Source organism: Thunnus albacares, chromosome 15 (genome assembly GCF_914725855.1).
Source record: "Thunnus albacares chromosome 15, fThuAlb1.1, whole genome shotgun sequence".
Classification (NCBI taxonomy): domain Eukaryota; kingdom Metazoa; phylum Chordata; class Actinopteri; order Scombriformes; family Scombridae; genus Thunnus; species Thunnus albacares.
The window spans coordinates 12,101,541-12,123,855 of record NC_058120.1 but is presented as its reverse complement, the minus strand read 5'-3'; the positions used below and the strand labels follow the sequence as shown (position 1 = coordinate 12,123,855).

The 22,315-nt window shown below is 39.8% G+C and overlaps 1 protein-coding gene across 5 annotated transcripts in view; it reads right to left on the bottom strand.

Moving 5' to 3' along the window:
• chrm5a (cholinergic receptor, muscarinic 5a) overlaps positions 1 to 22,315 on the bottom strand; it is a 30,582-nt gene that overhangs the window by 2,395 nt on the left and 5,872 nt on the right. Inside the window, exons 1-2 of one of the 5 annotated variants that reach the window (XM_044374745.1) lie at positions 18,372 to 18,431; positions 15,645 to 15,748 (exon numbers count right to left, since the gene is read on the bottom strand). The gene's annotated coding sequence lies outside the window, so the exon portion shown is untranslated. Of the gene's footprint in view, positions 1 to 6,679; positions 7,169 to 15,197; positions 15,364 to 15,644; positions 15,749 to 18,316; positions 18,432 to 22,315 lie in introns of those variants that run through there. The other 4 variants (XM_044374744.1, XR_006407350.1, XM_044374743.1 and 1 more) reach the window with 4 other exon arrangements.

Below are 22,315 nucleotides of genomic sequence, written 5' to 3'. Positions count from 1 at the left end.
GCCTTTATTCTAAATCCAACTATTAAAAATGTCACAAGTGTGTTAATGCAGCATTATTTGAAATGTATGTGCTTTGATTAATCTATCTGTTTAGGAACACTGAGAGGACTGATACATCCATTTTCTGTACACACTTATAGGATCCATACATAAGCTTGAAAATAGAGTTTTGGCAGAGTTAACAGACAGAAAAATGTATTCACAGTCACATTTACACTTATACAGTTTAAACCAGCTCACACCATCCACACCTAGCAATTTCCAGGTCATCTGACCTGCATGTTTTTGGATTGTTGGCAGGTAAAGAATTACCTGGAGGATAGATAAATCAAATGAGAATCCATGACAGGTTATTATGGTCACTATATAATATAATATGCATCCAACCAATTATTGAAATACATTCTCCTTAGCCAAGCATAACCTGTGTGAACATTTCAACCTCTTGATCACAAACCGGCTATATAATAGCAATCACAAGTACTAATAAAATGAAATAGTAATGGCAGACTAGCAAAATGTCTGTTCTCTTTATCAGTATAAATCAAATGTGACAAGATAATTCACAAATTGTATGCAGAAATACCGTTAGAAGAAACCAAGATGACGTCTGGATATAAGCCCTGTACAGTGTTAGTGGAAACCAACTCTGGTGCACTCTCATGGAGCCAAACTGTAAATTCAGCCATGAAATTTGTAGAAAGTATAAAGAATGACAGCTGCAATCTGTGTCCAGCTTTGAGGTTGATGAAACTTACAAATATCTGCCTACATTTCAAACTCACTGCCAGCTAATTTGCCAGCCATGAGTCAAATTCCTATTTCTGCAGTGTATGATTCATTTTTAAGAGGGATGACACTGAAATAATCAAATAAGCAAACATTTGCTGTGTGGAGAGCATCTGCAGTTCCCTAATTCTGCAATATACTCCCTTATCTGAAGCACATTACTCTATGGAGCCATTCAAACACTATCGTATTCTGGAGTTCTAACTTTTTGTGTTTTCCAATGCACAATCACAGAATTTCATGTAAACCCCATCAGTGTGATAGTATGACACCTGTATGACAGGAAGATCCTGCATAAGAAAGCCCCCTAGAATATAAGCAGATCCTGATTCAAAGTTCCTTTTTCTATTATTATCGCTCAGTGCTCAAGCACCACAGTTTTGCTATGAACAATTAAATCACATCCATGTTTATTGCTGTGGATAGAGTCTCCTGTAATAATAAACTTAGATTCACACGTAAGCACCCCCTGCACCAGTGGAGGGCAGCACAGGCCCTCTGCATATGGAGGCTCACAGTACACTGGGTCCACTAACCCACAGGTTACAAGTAGGTATTTAGCGCTACAATCAATAGTGGGTGAGGGTCTACCCATGCCATCCTGGTTTTGTGTGTTCTAAATGGAAAAGTCTATGACTTGCTTTTCATGATCATCAAATGCATTGTAGTGCCATTTGGTTTTGCTCTTGCCTTGAAGGTTGGCATATGCAAACAATTATGTTCAGTGTTCTATCTACCCATATGCCAGAGTTCAATCAAAACTGAGAGTAAAGCAGCCTTTTACCCACTCAGGCTATACAATATTTGGGCATAAGGCTAATCTCTGTGTCATACTTTTCCAGTTGAGATAATATGTTATCACTCCCTTCTTCCAGGTTTCAGAGAGGACACTCAGAAAATACCTCAGCCAGCAGGGCACTATATGGCATGTATTGTCAGCCATGCCACTTGCTCTGCTTTGAGTACCATGACAACCCATAATCTCTGTCCTGCGTATGACCTTCCAAGCTCTAAAATTCTATTTTTCCAATTCTCCAGTATTATTACTTAGTATTGAAAATGGCTGGTATGACAGCAGTGGCATAAATCCACCATCAGGGAGGCACAGACTCTCTGATGCTATCACTTCGGAGCAACAGTGAATTCAGGGGCAGATCACCTCCACAGAGAAAATCCTCCATGTGGGTAGCAGCAATTGAAGCTTAAGGCCATCAGCCAGAGCTGGCAAATGGGTGTGGACGTGCTGCCACACATGTGCATGTCTCCCACTTCCTCAAAACACATTTCTACACCTAAAAGAAAATTGGTGGATTCTGCCTCTTTCTTTCACACGGTCTCTCTTAACTGCCCTCTCACCTGGAGAGCACCTCGTTTGGGAAATGTATCACAGTTCTTGGCTACAATGCAATGCTTTGGACGCAATCACTACCCCGTACTTGAGAAATAACTTCCTTGTGCATTGGCATTCTTTCGACAGTGCCAGATAAGCAGGAGTGCCAGCGGCAACCTGAGGCCCACACAAATAACATTCCAGTCACTGTGGGGGTCCTCCTGCAGGAGCAGCTTGGATTGTCCCTCATCTTATTATAGAATGGCATTTCATATCACATCACTCAAATCCCCACATCATTAGACTGTTTATTGTAGATGGTGCCATGAATCAGTCTGCAGAATTCTTGTAATGAGGTAAAATAGCACCTTAAGATTTCCCCGATTTTTTTTAACACCACCAGCAGTATGACATTTGTGTTTTTTAGTGAAATGTCTCAAAAACTATTGGAATGGATCACCACAAATCCATGCCCCCCTTAGGATGAAATGTAATGACTTTGGTTATCCCCTAACTTTTCATCCTGTGCTATCATCAGGTCAATATTCTAATGTGTGCGATATTTTGGTTTATGACCAAATTACATTTCCATCTGCTCAGCTGTATTGTGCAATGCGTTTAGTGTTACAGTAATTAGCAAATGTTTGCATGCTAACATAAGATGGTGAAAATGGTACAGCATTATACCTGCTAAACATCAGGGTGTTAGCATTGTCATTGTGAGTAGGTTAGCATGCTGATTTTAGCATTTAGTTCAAAGCACCATAGTGTCAGCTTCACAGAATGGCTGTAGACTCTAAGTCTCAGAGAGCAAGAATGTTCTTGCTACGTCAAAGCCTTCATACTATTTTCTAGTGTATTCCCTTCTATTTTGTTGCCTTCTATGACTTATTTTACGCTGCAGACACACTTTCCTTGAAGCTAGTGTAGAATAATGTAGCCAATACATCAGGTCATATGATAGAGTCTTTACAAAAAGTGGACAGGCTGAGCCATCACTGATTATGATGCTACAGAAAGAATAAATTAATGACAGGTACTACATTCAGGAAACAAGGATATTCATATTCCTGACTGACCAATGACTGTTGTGATGCTAAGCCTACACAAACACACACGCACACACACACACACACACACACATAAAGAATAGTCTTGTTCTACCTCTTGACCCCAAGAGGTAGAACAAGTCAAGCCCGCTAATAGCTTCTAAATCGAAGCAGGAAGTCCTTTAATGGTACACTCAGAACTCAGAGTGTGGGGTAAATATGGATACTATAAATAGCGAATATAGTGTGTTGTGGCCTGTTTTTTGGACTTTTTATGGATGCAGTTTGGTATCAAATGTGACGCACAGAGAGGAAGAGCTTCATGACTGTCTGGTCAGGAAAAAAAGGGAAGGCTTGAAAAACAAAGACACTGCTGCAGATCTTTTGGTAGAATAATTCCTGTATTTGTGACTTGGTGATTCAGTGTATGAGATTATACCCAGAGGTCATTAACATGAATCAGTGCCAAACAGTGGTGCAAAGAAGTCTTGCTCTAACTCTGCCAAGAAAACCAAATCACATATACATCCTTAGCGTATCAGACTGCCTCCTGAAATATGTTAGCTCTGAATGCATAATTAATGGCCATTGATCCAGTGATTAACAGTGCCCAATGTGTAAGAGAGGACAGACTAGGTAGCTCAAATCCGTCCTGAACCTCTGTACTGAGTGCAGAGGCGGACATGTTGAGGGGTGGATTCCTGCAGGTCCTCTGGCACCTGGCCATCAGTGCTCTGTGCTGTAGCTCCATGCACTGGCCCCCACTCGCCCTCCCAGTCATACATAACCTTTGGTTGCAGCACAACTGTGCTGCACAGCAGAAACAAGAGAGCGCAAAGCGTGTATGTGGCATTTGTGAAAGAAAGGACAGAAGATGAGAGACCAACAGAAGAAGAAGGGGAGAGAAAAAGAAAGGCGAGTCAAAGCAAAGGAGGCAAAGGACACCATGTGTGTCTGCGTGGGGAGTGTGTATGATGCGCAAATCAGCCCAGAGGTCTTTGGCACAATGGTTTGTGCATCCTGTAGTCAGCCCACTGACCCATGGTTGAGATTTCTGCACACAGTATGTGGTCTTCAGGAAGAGCACCTAAGAAATGCTTGAATCATTCTGCATAGCCTATTGGTCAGTGCAGATGAAAGAAAGCAGATTAAAAATGTTCCTATGTAGGAGACGTTTTAGAGCAGTTTCAAAACATGCAATATGAAATATTCATCAGTATGTCTATGTTGGTAGCCAAGGTTGGAATACAATCATATCAATCAAGAAGGAATGTATTAGGACAGAGTTAAGTATAGATATAACAACTTAAGAATGTGTATTCTTTTACAGTGTTTCCCCTATAATAGTACAGGCCTGGCAGGCCACCAGGCCAATGAGAACCCCCGCCAGGCCGAAAAATATTTTTTTAAATGCCAAAAATAAGGCCAAATATCCATTCATTCGGAAATCATCGTTTGGGAGCCTCTGAGCAGCGCTGTTCCGAAACGTGAGTCAACGTCTGTGTCATTGCCTGGGAAACTCGAGGTAGCGTAACTCCTTTTAAGGAATAGGGCAGTGCGTAAGCAAGTGAGCGGTTAAGCAAGAGTGCGAGCGTCAGAAAAGTGACGGTGAATGGTGAATGCAAGCGGAGAAGAGGTAAAGGTTAGCAGAAAGTTGTCAATCTGTTAGTAAATGTACAGTACAGACTACAGTGTGTCAGTTAATAAATGCTGCAGCTTGTCAAGACCAAGAAAAGTCACATCTGTTATTTCCCCAACTGCTGGAAAAATGAAGGGGGTTAGCCCCGAAATTAGCAACAATGGGCTAGCCTTACCTGACGAACAGAGAAATAGAGAAATGTGAAACCACTCAACCTAGGGGAAACACTGTCTTATGTCTCCTTTTTTTGTTTATTCACTGCCTGACGTTTTCTTCACTTTGATTTAAAACAGAACAAACTTAAATTCCATCTCTGCTTTGATGAGAAATTATGAATATGAGAATTAGAGGAATGTTATGATCTCCTAATGGACACCACAATGGTTTTGGCAACTGCTAAAGGGAATAAAATGATAATATTTAATGCCTCTAGGAGCTCCACTTTATAAGAACATTTCATTAATGCCCCATTTTCAGATAATGATCTGGTTTGGCTCATTTGTGTTCTCGTGTGAAGAGGTTTCTAAATACCAGCCTGTGTCTGTCTGTGTTTGTGCCTCTAGGTTGTCTGATCCCAGCACATAACAAGCCCATTATTTTCTATCCTGTTACATTTGTGTACAAAAACAGAGATATTAGTTTGAATAGCCTCATTACTGTTCGAATATTAATTTTCAACAAATGGTATAAGTTAAGCATACATGCATGGTTGAGGGAACACAAAAGAATGCACATATCTGTGTATTCAAGTTATTCTCTTTTCCTCCCCAATGCTCAACATCTGCCTTCCCTGACCATATGTATGAAATTAGAAGAAAATGAGCCCAGGTCTCATGAAAGAATGCAATTTAATGTTGCTGTACAAAAGGGTCTTGTGGTAAATTGGTCTACAATCTAGTCACGACTTTTTCCAAACCCACCAAACCATTACTGTTCTGTGGCAACAACTTCCAGGATTTTTAAGTGCATCTGCACCTTTATGCGTTTGTTGCAACACCACAAAAGATCTGTGGGGACTGGATGGACTCGTTAAAATCACGCTTCGCTGCTTAATCCTTCCCTGTTTTGTCATTTCCACTTAATCGAGGGGGGGGGGGGGGGGGGGGGGTGAGAGCCTTCCACTTCAGCCTTTGAAGAAAAATATAGTTTTGGTGTGTGTGTGTGTGTGTGTGTGTGTGTGTGTGTATGTTGGTGAATTTTAGCACAGTGCAGTAGAAACAAGAATGCTATTATCACAAATTTTAAATACAATTCTAAAAGGAGATAGAAAGAGTAGAAGGGAGACAGGCTGTGGAGAAAATATGATTGTAGAATAAAATTGTGTCTACTAGTGACAGGTAAGGAGTGGTCGCAGAAAAATGTGGAAGATGGATGAATGTAATCAAGGCAGATGTGAATCTGAGATTAAGACTTACGTGAGACATAGAACAGAGTCAAAAATAGATATGCGAGCATTTGAAGAGGCAAGTGGTTTACTGACTTACAGCCAAAGGAAATGCACATTTCTTCAAGTTATTCAGCAATAATAAATGAGCTTTAAAATGTACCTGATATGTGACCAAACTGTTACATGTGCAACTGATGGATGGCACTTTTCTATACAGCAAGTCTTCCAAAAAGAACAGATGCACACGCATCTTTCCGGGAGCACAGCCTCTGTTGCTTTCATTAAGGTAAAAGGCAACATTAAAAATACATGCTGAGACCTCTCAGACATGCACTTGTGCACACATGATGCTATTTCCCCTCAAATTCAGGTCATGCCTTTGTACATAAATACTGAAAGTGCATATTCAATGACTTATGATTCTCTAGAGACTGTGAAACAAGCCACCGATGTTTTAAAAAAAAAAAAAAGACATACATACTCACAGCTCACTTTCATCAGATCTCACAGTCTTCTGTTTAAGGGCAGACTGTGTCTCCTGGTGAGAGCAAAGTTCATAGTTAATCCCTTTGTTTTGCCTGGGAAGCCTTCAGGTCAAGTGTGGCACTGAGGAACAGGATCATAACACAGTTGGAGAGAGGATTGAGGTGGATGAGAAATCCTGCTGACTTGACCCTTGCATGCCAGAGGGGTCCGGAGGAAAAAGTGTGAGCACAGAGGCAAAGGAGAAGGCAGAGGAGAAAGAGGACGAAGAACAGGAGGAGGGTGGACACCAGGAGGCTTCGGTCATCCCTGCTCAAGAAGCGCAGAGTACAGCATCACGTTACCCTCAGCCATCTAAAACAGCAATGGTGTGTCCAGATGAGAAAAGTATCCTCAAGTTGCACGGCATCCTTCTTCAGTCATTTATAAATGAGAAGAATCAGCTCATGAGCCAAAGAAAGAAGACAGGAGAGAACTTTTCCTCCCAGTCTGAGCTGAGACGGCTGAACTGTGCTGCCTCTCAGTCAAGTTGAAGCAGAATGTCACTGAGAGGCTGCCTGACGCCTGAGCCAAGTCACTGCTACTGCCACTGCTGCTGCCGTTGCATCTACTCTGGCTGACAGACACAGATGTAGCTGACGCTAGCTAGCTGGGAGGAGAAATTCCCATAGGGGTGAACGGTTCATCATGTTTCGGGACAGTGAGCATGCAGCTCAGACCACAGAGTGTGAGAGGGAGAAAGGAGGGGGGGGAGGAGGGAAAGGAGGTGGCTGGGTGGCTTCAAGGGGTTCGTTTTGGAAGGTGTGGGGGCGGGAGGGGAAAGTGTGGGAGGGAGTGTCTCTGTGTGGAGGTGGTCAGACCAATCAAGCCAAATCTTGTTTGTGTGTGGTTGTGTGAGTGTATCACACAAACCATTAATTACCTCCAATGGCATGTCTTTTGTCTGTGTTTTACAGAAAGGCAGAAGAAGACCGTGGTTATCGCCACTCCCGGCTCTCTCAGTGTTTGAAAAGCGTTGAGGCTAAGGCAATGTGGCTAGCAGAAAACTCATCTGCAGAACATAAAACACCTCTGCTGCCTTTGTGCCCACATGGGAGAGCACTGACATGGCAGGGCCAGATAAGCAGACTACTGAAGTGACAGATGTTTTTCTCTGGGACCTTTCTCTGTATGTGTGTATGTGTGTGACTATATAGCGTGCATGTTATTGTGCTGATTGGGGAATTATTTGCTAAGCATTAGGTGGCTGTCCTGGATGGGTGTAAAGACCTTATATGTTTTAATCCGGATGATGGGTGCTGATCTGTCTCATGAGCTCACATCAAATCACCACACAGATTCACTAATAAGTCCAGTTGCTGCCGATATAAGCAGATATATTATTAAAGTGTAGAATAGAGGTATATTCCCTCATCTAATATATGTCACTGGCTCATATTCACAAGGTCAAAGGATTATCACATCTCCTCTAGTAACGCTGTCATAATAATATATACAAATATTATAATGCTGTTATATTATTAGTATAGTCTATAAAGTAGTCTACTAACTAGATGGTCAGGATCCCCCAAGAAACTGGAAGATAAATGTGATGGGTTGATGATGAACAGGATAGGAAATTAGAAAAAAAAATTCATACATGTTTCTTTTTTAAAAAAAATGTCTCTAATCGTTGCAGTTTTCTTGTAAAATATTGGATATTTTTACTTCTTAAACTATTCAGCTAAAACAATTTGCAACTAAAGAGGTTTTGCTTGCTTGTAATCATTCTTCCTGTTCACACTGACCATTAAAACGATCCCTTCTAAATGTGCTTTCAATGTAAGTGATGGGGAACAAAATCCACAGTCCTCGTTCTGTGGGAAAATGTATATAAAATTTCATCTGAAGATAATATGATGCTTCAGCTGTCTGAGTTCATCAAATCAAGTGGATATCTTCCAAAGTTAGTGTTTTTTAGTATAAAATTCCCTCTTTGTGTTTCCCCCGACAGTGTTTCTCTGGCGGTGGAAGTATAGTAACAAAAAGAGGGACTTTGGCACTAATGTGTAACTTTGAAAGACGTTCAATTTATCTGACTGATTTGAACAGCTGAAGTTTCATATTAGCTTTATAAACTTTTAAATACATTTTAAAATACTTACTTTTTTGCCCCTCATATTTTAGTAAAGGATATTCAAATGGTCAGTACGATCAGGAGGAATGATTACAGCGAGAAAAAAAACTCTTTCAATGTTCATTTGGGCTCCTGAACATTGTTCTAAGACACACCTGAAAAATTTTGAAGCTGTCCTTTAAGATGCCATAGTCCAATGTGTTGTAATGGTTTCTCTGTTGGCACACATACATGTAGAATAAAGAACTGCACTTTGCCCTTTAGAGCCCTTTAGAAGCTGGTTAGTGGATAATAGATAAATGACGCTCCCTCCTATATTTCATATTGACATTTGTCATAATGCAGCTCTCATCCTGAAATGATTTTGCTACTAGGTCAGAGCCATATGCCAATGACATGACTGATGCGTTTCATGAAAATCCTGCCACGTCTGTTCAACATAGCACAGTATTTCCCCACTCACACCCCTCCACCTTCCACCCTGCCTGACAGTCTAATCTAATGCCATTTCCAGGCAGCTGGCCAAAGGACAGACACCTGGCTCATCATTACAGTTGAATCGCTGACCTGCACAAAGTTTACAGCGTAGTCATATTTTTTATGTGATACATTCACACATTAACACGCGCACACAAAAGCGCAGATGCATACACCCACAAGCATGTAAACGCACTCATGCTTCTATTGCTTCACAAGGTCGTCTATATTGATTATCTGTGCTTTATTGATTAAACCACAAAAGTCTATTAGAAATAATGACAGGCTAATGCATTAATATGCAACTAAAATTATAGATCAGTAGTGGAAATGATCAGCAGTGGAAATGAAGCATATGACCTTTAACACTAAAAAATAATGGTTTTCCAATGCACCTCACTGAACCAGCAAGTGCTTTCTTTCACCCCTGCCTCATCCTCTCATGAAAACAATATTCGCCAGGCTCCTAACGATAGCTAATGATAACAGATGTCAGGAACGCATCCTCCTCTCCGCTCATCTGCATCCTAAAGGCATGGCTGTTTCTCCACAGGTCATAGTCTGATCGCTGCATGCCAGTGAGAGAGACAAGATGGGGGAGGACATCAACACAGCCAGAGATGGATTGCATCTGTCCACGGTCCACAGGGGCTTGCTTATCTCCTGACCCAATTGTGCACCCATATGCTAGCAAAAAAGAAATCTGTCTCTACATGGTGCAATTCTAATATATTTTCTTTCCTCTTTCTTTTTTTTCCCTCTCTGTCCCTGCTCAGTCTGAAAGCGTTCTGTGTTAAGAAAGAAAGACTGAGGGTACGTACATGAGCTTCATTTAGCTGAACACTGCTTTAACACTTTGTTGTTGATTTGTTATTAGACAAATTAGAGATTAGCCTCCACCACTGCAGATGATAGTAATCCAGCAAAATGAAACAATCAATGGCTCACTTTGGAGCCTCCTTTAATCTAGTTGATCCCTGCGTATTTCTCCACACTGCCTGAAAGAATCGACTCCTCTGATGTCCTTCTCTCTTCTAGGCTTTGAAGTGCAACAAATGTTTATCTGCCGTCATGCCTGCCTATTATTTTTTTTTCTGTCTCCCTACAGCCCCAAGCAGCAACTCCTTTTCGACACAATGATTTGCCAATACCTTGTACTGTTTCAGTGGATTTACGAATCCCCCTGCTGTGGAGCTCGCTTTTATCCCTGAGTATACAGTACAGACTGGTTTGTTTGGAGCTCTTATAAGATAAGATACACAGGGTTTTCCTTTTTCAACTAGTTTGCCGCACAAATACCCTTGATGATTATGGGGTTTTTAAATCTAAAAAACAACCCAATGTTATATCAAAGCTGCTCGATGAAAGCTATGTTTAGAGTCATGAATACATAATTCCTCTCCAAAATTAGAATCTTGAAAGTCCGAGCAGTATCCATATCACTGAGAAACAGTAAATGAGTGAACCAAGAGCTTTGTGCACCTACTTCATGTAGCAATCAGCTGGGCCTGGCTGGCACATGAGCTCTCCCTCCCTAAACAACTCAATACAACTTTAATGTTGCTTTGACAAAGAGGACCGGGTGGCAGGCAGCTCTGATTGAGCTGTTATTGTGGCCTTGTGGTTTGCACTCCTTTAAGGACATCTAACACCGACTCTTCAGACATTCCTGCGTCAACGACAGTGACCTTGTCTGGACAAGACTCAAGCTGATCTGAGCACGTGTGAGTGTGTGCAGTGTTTGTGTTCCTTTATATGAGTGTGTAGTGTGAGAGGAATAATAAGCATGATAAATACAGGGAATAAATAAAGTTAAATTTCATACAGCACCGGTAAATGTGAACCCTAACAAGAGAATATTTGCAAAAAGAAAACAACAAACAGAGTTAATTAATGGCGCTGACATCACTAAGGCGCCATTGTCCTTGTTTGTTGCAGGTGTGTGATATGTGTGCACACTGATGTGCATACTGAGGCAGATCTTGTTGAGGACGATGTGTACAAGATGTCCAGACTCTCTATCAGGTCGTCCAGTCACCATCCGTCTCAATTATTGGTCACCAAAAATGGTGTGAAGGCCTCAGATGAGCTTGGTTAATGCCACAGAGAATCTTATCAGCAGCAGCCAAATTTCCACTGTTTGAAGAGGAAAAAAATTAAACACCTTTTCAATGAGGCTAACCCCTGCCTGACCCCAGAGAGAAAAAGAAAGAAAAGAGACTGAAAATAATTGATAACGGGTGTTCAACATCTGATCTCTCTCTATCTGACTCTCTCTCTGTCTGGGCACTGCCCTGTTCTAATTTTGGGCTGGCTTTGCAGGGCTGTCTGTGTTTTTTTAATTACTGTAATTCAGGACCACCCGCTGAATGCTTCCATCTGCTTCTCTCTGAGGTGAGAGATGGAAAAATCCTTAAAGAGAATAGGCATGCCATCCAACCTTCAAAACAGCAGTATGGAAGCCCATAGGGAACTTTATTAAAATGATAATGTAAACTTGAAAATTTTCACATACTGGTATGGGCGTTCTATGACTGTATAAAATGTCAAATGCCATTTTCATTTTCAATTTGTTCGAAAATTGCTTTTTAATTTTAATTGTGACTTAAATATTGCTTGCATAAATGGAAAATCATGTTACATGGTTTATATTGTATTTTAATTTTCAAATGTGTATTAACATTTGAATATTGTCCACTGTACAGTGGGCTACAACTTTTGAAATGAAACGTCAAACAGCTTTTCCATTTTCATTTTAATATGGTCATGGTTTTACTCAAATAACATGTACATAAGTGGAAAATTATAATGCTATTGTTGAATTACATTTTCAGTTTACATTATGATTTTATTAAAGTCCCCTATGGGCTTCCATACAGCAGTGACAAGGACAAGGACAACTGTGGACAGGGACAACTCTATTACTATTACATTTTCAAGCTGATAGTCAAAAACAAGAGTCTGTTTAAACTTTAGAGATGTTCATATTCACAGTTCAGCTCAGTAAGTCTAAGATTACAAAGCTTGTTGCTATTACCCCTGGTGAGATGATTTCTCGTGTCCATCCTCAGGACATTGTTCTAATCTGCTTTATTCACATGCTATGTTAACTCTAATACAAGGGCTGTTTTTTATCATGCAATATCCCAAGTTGTATATTTCAGTGAAACACGCAACAGTGAATGAATTCACTATTTCTCAATGTGGACGTCTGTAAGCTACCAGCCACAGTTTCTGCTAATGTAGCTTGACTGTTTTCTCCTGCAAGGCGAAGTTTTGCAGTCATGTTCTCTGCTTGGTCAGTGGTGAATAAAAGACATGAAACATTTACACCATTCAGACATACAGAATGTAGATGATCATAACAGTTTTGTGAAGATTTATTGAACCATGTATGTGTCTTTTCATTCAATAATGTTAACTGCCTACTTGCACTTTTAAAACCATATCCTCAATTGTGAATTTTTGTTTATTAATAAGCTCAACCAATATCTGGGGTTCAGTGTTAATGTTTTTTATTTATTAGCGGTTATCAAATAACAACAAAGATTAAAGTTAATTGTCATGTTTAATCTTTATTTAAGTAAATGAAACAGAACAAGGACACAGAGTGTCATAGATGCAAAGCAACAAACATTCTTGTGTATTGAAATCCCCTATATTTCACTGAACATTGAATTCTTTTGATAAGCCCAGTTTCTTTCAAATAATGGAACAGACTCCCTAACCCGATGGCAAATACATTTTTTAGACTCATTTCTTCAACTCCAGGCCTCCTGATTTCCCTCTTTAATGTTTTTTGTTCTCAAGAGTATTTATGGCAGTAAAAAATTATATGCTCCACCGATTCCTCTATTTGACAGTGCTCACATAATCCTGAGGGATGTTTGTTTCACACATCACACTGCTAGCCCTCTCAATTCTTGATTGGCCAACAGCGCACGCCAATATTCTCTGATGCATGCAAGGGGAGGGGGCTATGATGTGTGCCAGAGAACGATAACATCATTTATTATATGATGATTGATTTTTTTTTTTTTTTTTTTTTTTTTTTTACAATTTTTAACACATTTTTACCACACTTATATGCAACAAGTGAGTTTCTAGATTTACTAGCCTGACAGGGCATTTTGCTTGCCCCGGGAAATCAGGCAAGCCTTATTGCTCAACCATGATATCTTCAGTATTATGATACCTCACATTCCTGCATTATATCATAACTGTATCTACTTATATATACACCTATATACTATTTACCTGTATATTTCTGTATATTACAGTGTATGTAACTGTATAAAATACAATAGATTGTATAGTTATTTTGAATATATTATATATCAATAATTACAATAAATCATTGCCTATAGTATTGCACATGATGTGCACTAACGATGTGAAGCATATTACCAGGCACTATTAATTATATTTAGAGTTAGATTATAGCACTAGGTTTTCTATATTTAAGTTGTTTATGTTTTTAGCCACACTAGCAGCTCTAGGGGTAGTATTCTTGGTATATCAGTCCAGACTAAAATATCTCAACAACTACTGGATGGATTGCCATGACATCTTCTACAGAACTCCATTGTGCCCAAAGCATGAATTGTAATATATTTGGTGATCTCTTAACTTTTCATCTAGTAACATCATCAGGTCAAAATTTTAATCTGTTTATACCTTGGTTTATAACTAAACACCTGCAAAAATAATGACATTCCCATACATCAACTTCAGCTGCAGTTTGTGTTTAGTGCTAATTAGCAAATGTTAGCATGTTAACATAGTAACCAAGATGGTGAACATGGTGAACATTAAATCTGCTAAACATTAGCATGTTTTACCATTGTGAGCATGTTAGCATGCTGATGTTACGATTTACCAGTGCCAGAGCCTCTAGTGTGGCTAGACCAAGCGGCAAACACTATGGCTTGAGACTGAAGCCGATGCAGAAGTATTTTTAAGTGTATATTTGCTGTATATTTCTGTAATGTTACTTAATTACGATACCTGCCGTGTTAGCACAGTTTAGTAAAGTAGCTAATGTTATCCCAAGGTTAAAGACCAAATTCCTAGTAAGCTAGCATTAGCTTTGGTCTGAGGTAGCGGGGCGTGTTTCCAGAGCGTGAAAGGGAACACTGCACACTCCTTATTTAGAAGGTCCTGGCCCCAAACAAAAAAGATGGCACCAACCATGAGCAGCAACTCTGGGCTTCAAACCAGCTCCAATGAAAACCACTGAGTGATGTCACACCTCGCTATGTCCATTTTTATGTATGGGTCAGACTCCTAATCTTGTTGGTCTTTTATTCACCTCTCTGAGTGTCTTTATGTTGTTTGTTTTATGATGAATTTTCCACTCAGATTAATAAAGTAGCCTATTCTATCTCCATTCATTAAAACCTGTGATGTTATTTTGTTTTCTACTTTCTGTCAGAGAAACACCTATAGAGTAGATTTTTTCCCCACATGAACTGTTGGGACCTTTACTGCATCTCTATATCTTTGACTGCATGAAGGTTGCTGCTACTTCTGACCAAACTACTGCTTCCCATACATTCATTCAACACTGCCCAGAACTTCATCTACATCTTCCAAACCCAATTAAAACACAACTTTTTGCTCCTGTTTTGGTAATTTAAAAGATAGACTAGAAGCTTGTTTGAGTGAATTTTACTCATCTGAATTTTTTACTCCACTATAATCAAAACCTTGTCTACTTCAAAAAGAGGACGCACTCAAGACAAACACAAATGCACCACCACTGTCTTTAGTTAAAATGATATAAATTATTGCTTCAAAGATGAACACATCCTCTGAAATAAGAGGACAGACATGACATCAAAGCGCTTGTGCTATACATTTATTACTTATTATGAAATCAAAGACTTCTGTTCAACAGTGGGAACTTTTCACAGAACAGTCTGCTTTCTCATAGATAAAACTTTTTTAATTTGAACATTCACCCTTAAATATTGTGAATGTGGCCCAAAAAGACACTATTAGATCCTGCTACCAAAAACAGCATGACCCAGTTTCGTATGTGGGTTTGAACAACAAGTCTTCTGCCTCTAGCAGTGAGAACGCCTGCTGACCCTGTAGGCGTAGTTCAGAATGAAGAGACTTAAAATCACTCCGATGCCATGTCATTCACAGGAAAAATCAGTTTATATAATATACTGGTACGTGAGCAGTGAGACTGACCTTCTGATAGTTTTGTGGGACATAGTGTTATATTATGTGAGAGTCAGAGAAACAGAAAGGGAAATTATTTAGCTATACAGATGAGTACTGTAGCTTCATTAACTTGTAATTATTTTTGTTTCGACACCACAGCTCCGACATTAAAGAGAGATGCTCAGAGGGCTGCCTCTTACCTGTTCGCCGGCACTGACGGACTGCTGTGCCAACTGCATTCGCAATGATGAGTCAGATGAAGGGCAGGCAGGAAGTGCATGACAAACAGATGTCTCGCTGACACCTGAATGAGAATGTGCAAGTAAGTTTAAAAGTCAAAAGAAGTCGGGAAGTATGTGCCATAGCTTTACTTAAAATGCCATAACCAAGGATGCAGTGGTGGCTAGATATGTGTAGGTACTTTTTCTTTTAACATTTATTTATGTAGTATTGTACCCTCCTTTATCACAAAATCTACCCACATTTTTCTCAGAGTTTAGGATGCTTCTACTTCTCTCTGCTGTTCTGTCATCTTAATGAGGGATTGTTTGTTTTATATATTTAGCTTTCACGGTTTTCGCAATGGCACGTCATCACTGTCGGCCCCCTCATTTGAGTCCATCCACCACCCACTGGCAGCACAGTGGGACTGTCCTCTTCACAAAAACAAACCCTTACAGACACAGTGCTGCACGTCACTTATTGTCACACACATACTGAGGAACTCAACAAGTGAATGAACAACCAAAAGTACTTTATCCAGAATGCAGATGATACAGAATCAGTTGTGCACAATTGGGTTTATTAACACTGAATATAAGTGAAAACATCTTAACACAGTAAAATACTGTATGTTACACATAACTCAAGAGTTGTACGCTTCATAAAACAATAATAAAGAGTGAGAATTTTCAGATAAGAATCATTGAGTTTATAGTGGAATTGCTTTTTCTCCAATACACTGTGAGTTGCTTACCCTCCCAAGAGCTACAGAATACACATCAGGCATAAGATGAGAGATGCCTTCACCAGGTTTGGTGATGAGAACAAGAACAAAGAACAATTAACTACTGTAGCAATGCAGTTGAAGCAACCAGCAGAGGAAATAATTGGAATAATAATGAAAGCTTGTCAGATCAAGTCCGTCTCATTATCTTGATTTAGTGTGATTGGGAAGTGTTCAAATGTGATTGGTAATCAGAAAGTCAGCTGATATCGAGTCACTCCACAGGAACTAATGTGATTCTCCATTCATCATTTGTTCTTTTTAATCAATGATAATGACTGGTGTCTATATGTAACGCTGTGGAGGCAATAAATCAACGATCTTGAGAGACAAGAGGATCTTCTCACCATTATTTTCACCAAAATGTACCAGCTCATAATGTAGTACGATGAAACTACTCTTCAGCTTTCATAATCTACCCTATACAGTTGAAATGACACCTGCACAATGTTGATTTCAGGTGCTTTTTAGTGAGTGCTTCACAGTTTGTTCCAATATTTGTATCCATTAGTGTTGTACCTTATAGCAAACATCCCATAACAACAAGAATTCAAGGCAGCTGAGTGCATCAGATGTTTGAAGCCATTTAAAATGGAATGCCTTTGTCAGCAAATGCATCTCTGTAAGGTTTCGCTCCAAATCACTGCAGTGGATTTGAGCCAGGATTGCTTTTTGCTGAGAGTACAGCATTTGGGAAGTTCCAATTGTTTCAACTTGAATGCCAGATCATCTTAATAGGGGCCATTTATATTATATTTATATATATTTTTCACCTCAAGGAAATGGACATTCTTCTCAAACTCATATCGATCTCATATCAATCACTGGAGAAGAATGTCCATTTGCTAGGATCATTGTGTCATTGCTATACTTTGCCACTCGCTGTACTAACTTTAAACATTGTTTAAATTGATATTTTGTGCTAGATCCAAAGTGTTACTCTCAGAGAAAGCCTGCTGGCTCAAACTGGCTCTTATTCTTGTTATTTGTCTTGTTGTTATTCCTATTTTTTCTTCTGTCAAGCTTTTCCTCTAATTCAATTCCAGCTACTGGTCTTGTAGCCCTGTTTTCCCTTTAATTTCCTGCCTCAGTTTCTTTTAAAATGCACTGCAGAAAACAATCTATACTGTATTATAATTTGACATTCAGTATATTTCAACACACTGACACTAGGTGATGCTTACACTGAGCAAAATATTCAAACAACTGTCTTTCCAAGAAAAACAAAAGCAGGAATTTCAGAAAATGCCCCAAACATGATATGTGTTTACATTAAGTGACAAATACCTCTAGGGACTGTTGGCCATACATAACCAAACCTCTACCATAGTATATTGTCAGATGTTCAAACCCATGTTTTTTTCTGCACAACAGTGAAAATATTCCAGACAGACCCATGCCAAATGGATGAATGACACCCCAGAAACTGCAAAGTAGAGTCATAGTAGCCTAAAGGTGACCTAAACATAACCCAAATGCTGCAAACTGGAGATTATTTTTAGCATGTAAATCCAGGTTTTTCACCAAATTGAGCCTATAGTTAGATAATACATAGATAGTGTCTTCTCTACAGTTACACAGGCAAGAATATTTGTCATTTCAGTGACACCCAGACAAACCTTTTAAGCAGTCTTTGTGATTCAGGTTGGACATTTACTTTATTTTTGGCCTCACCAGAAAATAGCATGGTAACTTAAACAACACTTAATGCTGCACACCCTGTATGTTTTGTATTTGTTTCTGTAAGTACTATAAAATGAGCATAAAATAAAATCAGTGTTAGCTTCTTGTTTGTAAAAGGCAACAATGCTCAAATGAGAATGTAATCAACTAAATGTCAAAAAGAATAAAGATAAGCCACTCAACTCAGCATGAAGCAGCTGAGGGAAATGGTGAAGCATTGACAGATATGACTGCTTACTTTAAAGACACAGATCCACCTTCAGGCAGTGCCCCCACAGCTGAACATCATTACTCATCAGCAAACCTTTGGGAATGACACAACAGTAAGAGGAAGGAGAAAGGCAAAAAAGTGAAATATAAACAAAGTATGAGGCCCATGGGCATCATAATGTGTATTTCTGAATCATATACTGTGGATACTTATCATTGTTTTATATTAAAATATTAATGCATTGGAGAAATTATGTTTCCCAAGCAATTTTGAAATAATGTTTTGGGATTTAAAATGTCAAAAACAGCAAAAAGAGAATTGGATGCATGATGTATTATGCAGGATTTCTTTTACTACCCATATGAACTGATGTAGTGTTGATAGGAAGCCAGAAATGGCCAGAGAGCACAAGACTGTGATGCTAAACCCTGTCACAGAGGTGAATATTGAGCTCCAGCAGCACTCAGTGGCCACACTGATGCTGAATACCCAAATCACAAGCCATAAGGAGGTTTCTCGCTGTACTGCTACCTGCCAAGGCTCCAAGCCTACTGGGCTCAGAAGATCACCTTTTGCAAAGAAGTAGAGATACAGTCAAAATCTAGATTAATCTTGGCAAATTATGTGACATTTCTCCATAAGTGGCTTTTACAGGGCAAGATTTGACCTGTTTTAGGGCAAATGCCAGAGATCATACAACAATATGACAAAAGGCAAAACATCAAAAACAGCATTGTACATGAATCCACTGTGACTCATCTCCATGAGAACAGAAGAATATGTTTTGTGTTCTGTATGGTGACTCATTCACTTTTTCCGCCTCCTCTTTTTTCTGTCACTTTCGTTCTCAATCTCTCTGCATCTCTCTGTGTCTCTGTTCACATTCCTTGGAAAGCATTTCATGCCTGAGCAAAGTTTATCTGCTTATCCTCAGCCATACCTCATTGACCTCCTCATGGCCTGAGGTTCACGAGCTTCGAATTTTTCTGGCGACACATCCACTAAGACTTGCCAAAGTTCACTGTGATGCAACTGGGGACCCATGTGTTGATGGTTACACACTTGAAGCGCCTGCAGTGTACAGTACAGTACATGAAGTACAGTGAAGTTTCCCGCAACCCTAAAGCCAATGCACATGATGTTTATACACTTAAACTTTTACACGTCTGTCAAAACCACAAACATGACAGACAGAGAGACGTATGTACACTCTTAAACCCATAAAATAGCCCAGACTCATCACTCCCCCTCTTGTCTGTACACATGCTGTCTGGCTCCTGACATTTGCTGTCCAGCAGTGGTGGAGCTGAGCTGTCAGAGCGCATCTCATCTGCTTCCTGTCACACTCACACACCATCAGTCCCCCTGTGACTCTATACAGCTAAATGGCAAAATGCCTACAGAGGAAAGACAGGAGTAATTCTTTAATGGCTCAGTCAATGGCAGTGAAAATCTTCGCTTCCAGTTTTAAATGACCAGTGTGGAATCCCAGAAATTTAAACCACTGAATAATATATCATATTACGAAAGATGGAAGTCATAATGTCCCTGACTCCAAGCCACCTTATACATTACATGCTTTTAAATGGCTGGTTGTGATGTTGCATCTCCTAATCCCTGTATAGCAACCCAGTAAAAGATCCTGTAATCTTGCCAACATGTAAGTGAAGTCTGATGTTTGGAAAAAAGGGGACTCTTTCATAAAAAGTTCCTTTCCAGTTTCCAGCACTTCCATGTATAGATGTGAGTTTATCTCGTTTTACACAGGTAGGAAATACAAACTGTTTCAGCAGAAATGTGATTTATGTTTATATACTGTATATTGCCGATTGCAAGACATTTTACTGAGCTGGGCAATTTAAATGCATTGGTATTAGAAAAGTGGACACCCCTTAGCAATAAAGAAATAATTAAAAATTACAAAGTTGTATTGGATCTATTTTTATGAATTCTGTGTCCCCTCTGGCTTTAATGGGGATTTTGACCTTTTACCCTTAAACTAGTTTATTCCTGGCGTACCTGCAACAGGTTATTTTAGGTGAGCAATACTCACAGCAGACATTTTGACTTGTCATAGCAGGTAAAGCAGAGAGGAACTGGTTCCATTCAAGTGTCCAAGGAAGTCATACTAGTGACCCATCGTGCACTATTCCAGGGTCATCATTCAGTCATCATTAATGTTATTAATTGCACCTGTACTTTTCCTGCATTGATGAGTCAATTTGTCTAGAAGAAGAAGAAGTTCTATTGAAGACCATGCTGCTGATGTTCATGCAGGTTATCAGTTGCAGCTCAACTTATTTTGTGGAGGTAATGATGTGATTTCATGGATGATATATAAAGAGAATTGGATACAGACCGTTCATTCCTATGAAAGTTGCTCAGTGGCAGTGGCATGAAGCAAAAAAAGCCACTTCCTGATGTAAAGAGGTTACCCGGATGAATGCATGCTGTGCGATTCTGATATTGAAACAAGTCATTTCACATGGGTTGTGATGCTCAAAAAAATGTATCCACCATTTTACAGCTGCTCCTTTTCCCATGATTGTGTGCAGGAAAAATGCTTGTGGGCCCCTGTCGGACCCGAAAGTTGTAATTACACGGTTTGGCCACTATGTCAAATTGGCTTTAAAGCACTTCTGGGGGCTTGTTTGATTCAGCTAACTGAGAATTTGCAGCTGTGGTAAAAATGCTGAGAATTCTGTGTGTGTTACTGTTCTGCTGCTATCAAGAAGAGAACTACAACAGCCATGCTAGCAGCTCTGCAAGGCTGTACTTAGGCACAGCAGTGCTATGCTAGTCAGCATGCTAACATGCTCACAATGACAATATGCTGATGTTTGCCATGTTTAACATCTAGTTTACCCTGGTGACTTGCTAACTAGCTAATTATCACTCAACACACTTCTTATTACAATTGATCCTCTAGGGGACATGGATGCGTGTATGATATAGCAATCCACCCAAACACAAAAGTAAATCTCATGGTGGCGCTAGAGGAAAAGTCAGGGTATCACATTAGGACAAGTCATTAGGACTACATTTCAGAGCAATCCATCCAATCGATGTTGAGATATCTCAGTTTGGACCAAAGTGGTGGACCAACCAACAGACCGACATCACCATCCCTAGAGCCCTGCCGTTTACTAAAAATAAAGAAGTGAAACATTATTATACTGTGAGTGACTTCTTTATCTATGGTCTACACACCTGCTTATCAAAATCTGTTAAGAGAAGGTGGTGGTAAGTAAGTAAGTTATCTATAACTTGCATCCTCCACAAGGAATTTTATGATCTCTGTTCAGTTACCACCGACAAATGTACCCAAGAGCACAGCAACACACAGCTGCCTTTGGGTGCCAGACAACAGGAAAAGGGAGCTGGGTGCAGTAGCAGAGAGATCTTTTGTGACTTTAATATTGCAGCGTTAGTACTTTGGTCAAAAGCATGTGAGCAGAGGCATACTAAAGGCAACGTGGAAGCTTTTGATGTCAGCTTCTTTTGTGTGCAAGCCTCATGGCTTTTAATGAGGCAACCTGCCTCATTATTGGAGCTCTGCAAGGCCCTGACACAGCCACATGGTGGGACCGTCTCTACTCACTGTTCTGAAGCTGCAAATTACAGCAGCTTAGCCCCTCACTGGGACTAGAGGCCAACCTAGTCGGCCTTTCTAATGGCACCCAAGGGACAAAGAATTGTACATACACATATGTTTGGCCAAAGCTAGCTTAATAGGCAATTCCTTTGTCAGTCCCATTAGACTGAAAGTTTGAGATGTGAGGCGTGAATTTGGGTTCTTGCCCCTATCGATTGAGTGGAAATATTCAGTGAGTTGTGACACATAAGGCAGTGGACTCTTTCAGCACAACCTCTATTGTAACTTTTCTTTCATTTTGTTTGGCACTAATTTGGAGACACAGTTAACTGGAAATAAAGGTTTCCCCAGTCATGCCAAGCCTGTGACTGCATTT